The sequence below is a fragment of the Colobus angolensis genome, unplaced genomic scaffold, assembly GCF_000951035.1.
Source record: "Colobus angolensis palliatus isolate OR3802 unplaced genomic scaffold, Cang.pa_1.0 Scaffold365, whole genome shotgun sequence".
NCBI classification, from domain to species: domain Eukaryota; kingdom Metazoa; phylum Chordata; class Mammalia; order Primates; family Cercopithecidae; genus Colobus; species Colobus angolensis.
In genome coordinates this window covers 744,325-749,574 of record NW_012116988.1, presented here as the reverse complement: position 1 = coordinate 749,574, position 5,250 = coordinate 744,325, and positions in this window count along the sequence as shown.

Here is a 5,250-nt window from a genome sequence, read left to right as displayed (position 1 = left end):
ACCTAAAATGAAAGTGGCTGATTCTGCATAGTGGCATGGCCGCAGTATAAATTGGATAACCAGTCTCTGGCCTGCAGAGGGCACTCTAGACTAACATTCTCACGGATCTGACCAACTTCTGCAAGAGACTAGGCAAATGGTCTGAGGTACCCTATGTTCAGGCCTTTTGGGACTTGTGTTCACGCCCGGACGTCTGCGCCCGATGTTCGTTGGCCTAGGTCTTGCTCGCAAAATCTACTCCCTCAAGCAAGAAGAACGATTCTTCCTTCTCTGAGCCTCCTGATACTCTTTCCCTGTCCCCCCTTCGGTCCCCTGCTCAACCTCCCCCTTCCTCCTTCTCTGAGCCTCCTGATACTCTTTCCCTGTCCCCCTTTCGGTCCCCCGCCCAACCTCCCCCTTACCCTGACCCATCGTCTCTGTCCTCGTTGGAACCACCCCTTCCCCCCACCCCTCCTGTATCCCCACCAAACCTGATGGACCCTGTCCTACCTCCTCCTCTTCGCCGGTCTCAGCTCATACCCAGTCCAGGAGCGATCTCCTGTGCCCCTTGCAGGAAGTGGCAGGTGCCGAAGGAGTGGTCCCCATTCATGTGCCGTTCTCACTGGCAGACCTGTCTACAATTGAAGAGCATGCAGGTTCTTTTTCGGCCAACCCCACTTGGTATATCAAAGAGTTCAGATACCTATGCCAGGCGTATGACCTCACCTGACATGATCTCCATGTCGTTATGACCTCAACCCTGTCCCCTGAGGAACGGGAGCATATCCTAGTGGCAGCCAGGCAGCACGTGGATCAGGTTCATGTAACTGACCCTGCCATGCCAGTTGGCGCCGAGGCGGTGCCCTCGGCCGAGCCCAACTGGGACTACCAGGTTGGGCAGGCAGGTCATCGCCTCCGAGACATGATGGTCCAGTGCCTTCTTGCCGGCATGCAGGCAGCCTCCAATAAGTCAGTCAACTTGAATAAGTTAAAGGAGGTAGTCCAAGGGTCAGATGAGAATCTGGCCATTTTTCTTAACTGACTTGACGGAGGCACTCATTCAGTACACCCACCTTGACCCTGCCTCCCCCACAGGAGGAACCGTCTTGACTACGTACTTTATTTCTCAGTCGGCCCCCGATATTCAAAAAAAATTTTTAAAGGTGGGAGATGGCCCTCAAACTCCCATCCAGGATTTAGTCAAACTGGCCTTCAAGGCCTACAACTCCAGGGAGGAAGCAGCTGAGGCCCAGCAGTAGGCCTGGCTAAAACAGAAGGTACAACTCCAAACCCAGGCCTTGGTAGCAGCCCTGAGCCCAGCCGGCTCCAGGAGCTCTCAGAGAGGCGGTACTCCCCGAGCACCACCTGGTGCCTGCTTCAAGTGCGGCAATGAAGGCCACTGGGCCAAGCAGTGCCCCAACCCTAAGGAGCCAACTCGCCCCTGTCTGAGCTGTTGGCAAATGGGCCACTGGAAGTCAGACTGCCCCAACCTGAGGACGGTCGCTACGCTTCCACGTGACGACCCTCCTCCAAGTACTGGAGGCGCCTTTCAGCTCCTCGACACCGATGAAGATTGAAGAGGCCCAGACTTGGGAACCCCTCTTACTCTCGCCAAGCCCAGCGTTATATTCCAGGTACCGGGTAAGTCCATATCCTTCCTTATGGACATGGGGGCTACCTACTCTGTTTTGCCTTCCTTCAGTGGCCCCAGCCACCCCTCCGCCATCACGGTCACGGGAATTGATGGCACTCCCTCCACCTATCGCCAGACTCCTCTGTCTTGCTGCCTAGATGGCTCCCTCTTCTCGCACTCATTTCTCATCATTTCTTTGTGCCCAGTCCCCTTGTTAGGACGAGACCACCTCTCCAAACTAGGGGCCTCAGTTCACTTCTGGCCCAACCCCTCCCCACACCTCGCATTCCTCTTCCCCCTCCTCTCACCCGATAAACCCTACCAGGCTGACACCCCACTCCCGTTTCCAGTCCCCATTAACCCTAAGTTGTGGGACACCTCCACCCCGATCATTGCCCAGCATCATACTCCAGTCCACATCCGGCTAAAGGACCCCTCCAAGTGTCCCTCTAGACCCCAGTTCCCTATCTCCCTTGAGCACCAACGGGCTAAAACCCATCATCACGCCCCTGCTCCAACAACACATTCTAGTCCCTGCCAACTCACCATGCAATACTTCTTTACTGCCTGTACGGAAAAGCTCCAGGGCCTACCACCTCGTGCAGCATCTACGCCTCATCAATGAGGCAGTAGTCCCCACCTTTCCTGTTGTTCCTAACACATATACACTTCTCTCACACGTTCCCCCTGATACCACTCGTTTTACTGTCCTTGACCAAAAAGGATGCCTTCTTCACCATTCCCTTACATCCCTACTGTCAGTTTCTGTTTGCGTTTACATGGGAAGATCCAGACACTCATATTTCTTCCCAGCTGACTTGGACTGTTTTGCCTCAAGGGTTCCGAGATAGCCCCCATTTTTTCGGACAGGCACTGGCACAGGATGTTGTCCTCTGTCCCCTTACCCACAGCACACTATTGCAATATGTAGATGACTTATTGCTATGCAGTCACTCCTGGGAGAGCTCCCTTGCAGATACCACTATGCTTTTAAATTTTCTTGGCGACCGAGGTTACCAGGTTACCCCGGCCAAGGCTCAGCTTTGCACCCCTACTGTCACCTACCTACGTATACTCCTCACACCCACTACAAAAAGCCTCACGGAGAATAGAATAAGCCTCATTGAAACTCTCCAGCCTCCTCAGGATGCGGAAGAGATCTTGTCCTTCCTAGGACTGGTAGGGTATTTCAGGCATTGGATTCTCAACTTTGGGGTCCTAGCCAAGCCCCTCTACCAGGCTGCCAAGGAAGTGCCCACCGGACTGCTGTCCAACCCCTCATTGGTTGCCAACTCTTTCAAGAAGCTTCAGGACTGTCTCCTTTCTGCCCCTGCTCTCTCTCTCGCCAACCCCCTTCGGCCCTTTCATCTATTCACTGAGGAGTGCCAAAAGGTAGCTACTGGCCTCCTAGCCCAGCCGGTTGGGTCCACATACCAGGCTGTGGCCTATCTCTCCAAGCAGTTAGACCCCACGGTCCAGGGCTGGCAACCTTGTCTGCAAGCCCTGGCAGCTGCCACCGAACTTACCAAGGAGGCCCTCAAGCTCACCCTAGGACATCCTCTCACTGTCTACTCCTCACCAACTGTCAGATCTCGTCACATACAAGTGTCTCAGCCACCTCACCCCATCTTGGCTTCAGCAGTTCTACCTGCTATTCGTTGAAAACCCTCACATCACCCTCACCACCTCTCCCCCTCTAAACCCTGCTACCCTCTTGACCACTCCAGGGTGCGATTCTGCCCCCGCACATTCCTGCCCGGAGGTTCTCACTGCTTTGCCGCCCGCCCGCCTCGGTCTTTCCTAACAGCCATTAGAACACCCAGACCATACCCTGTTTGTGGACGGGAGTTCTGTCTTAACCCCCGATGGCTGCTGTGAGGCGGCCTACGCCATCGTAAGAGCAACCCAGACTGTCAAAACCAGGCCTTTGCCTTTAGGCACCACCTCCCAGAAGGCTGAACTCACTGCCCTTACTTGTGCCTTACTTCTCTCCGAAGGTCAGCGAGTTAATATCTATATGGACTCTAAATATGATTACCTTATTGCACACACCCACTCCCTTCTCTGGCAAGAGGGTGGGTTCCTTACCACCAAAGGGACACCAGTAGTCAATGGACCACTTATAAAGAGGTTGCTTGATGCTCTCCAGGCCCCCAAGGAGGTAGCCATCATCCACTGTAAAAGCCACCAGCATTTTAAGGACCCTGTGTCACAGGGTAACAACCTAGCTGATTCCACCGCACGGGCCACTGCCCTCACTTCCTCCCCTACCCAAGGGCCTTTGCTCTTTCTTTCCCCCACATATTCCCCCGACTACTCTTCCCGGGAACTTCAAACCCTGATGGGCCATCCCAGTGCTACCCAGAGTGAGGATGTGTGGGTGTTCATTGATAGTCGAGTAGCACTCCCTCAGACTCAGGCAGTGCATATATTGACCAACGTACACCGCTCTCTCCACATAGGGCCTAAGGCTATGTATAACTTCCTGGAACCCATCCTTCACCTCCCCTCGCTGCAGGCCCAAATTAGGAAGGTATATCAGCAATGTGCCACCCATTCAGCCGTTAACCCCCAAGGTAGGCTCAGACACCCAGGGCCCACTCATCAGCTAAGGGGCCACCAGCCAGGGGAAGATTGGCAACTTGATTTTACCCACATGCCCTGCCATAAAAAATTCCACTACCTACTGACCTTGGTTGACACTTTCTCAGGATAGATCAAGGCTTTCCCCACCACTCGAGAGACTGCAAAAGTCGCGGCAACCATTCTCCTGGAGCACATCATCCCCAAGTTCGGTCTCCCCCGAACCATCCAATCAGACAATGGTCCAGCTTTCATTTCTAAACTCACCCAGCAGGTGGTGGCCGCACTCCAGATTACTTGGAAGCTCCACATTCCCTACCATCCACAGTCATCTGGAAAGGTAGACCGCGCAAACAGTCTCCTTAAACTACATCTAACCAAACTCACTCTAGAAACCTGCTTCTCGTAGGTGAGTCTCCTTCCCTTGGCTCTCACTTGTCTTAGGGCAGCTCCGTGGGCCCCCACAGGTCTCAGCCCTTTTGAGCTACTGTACTGACGCCCATTTCTCTCCCAGGAGCTGCCAGCCCTCTCCCCTCCCTTAGGCTCCTACCTCCCTTACTTAACTCTCCTTTGCGAGCTTCTGAGAAAACACATGGACCGGTGTCTCCCTGCACCCGCTTCCCCAAACCTTGAGAATCCCACTGTCGTAGCACCTGAAGACCTGGTCCTGGTCAAGCAGCTGCAACCCGAAGCCTTATCTCCTCAGTGGGAAGGACCATACACCGTAATCCTCACCACTCCCACCGCTGCCAAGCTCCTTGGTCTTCCCTCCTGGTATCACCTGTCCCAGCTGTAAAAGGCACCCACCCAACATGATTCCAATTGGAACACTCAGGTTGTTACCCCTACCAAGTTACAACTCAACGCAAACAGGTAACTGCCCTCTGCCTAGCCTTCCTCGGCCATCTAGTCCTTCCAAGTCTAGGTAAGACTCCTACCCAAACTCCCCCCACCAATCCATTCCGGTGGAGATTCTACCTTTCCGAGACCTGGACCCAAGGAAATAGCAGGGCCCAAGAAAGGAGCGGGGGCTCCCTTACCATAGCCACAGTAGA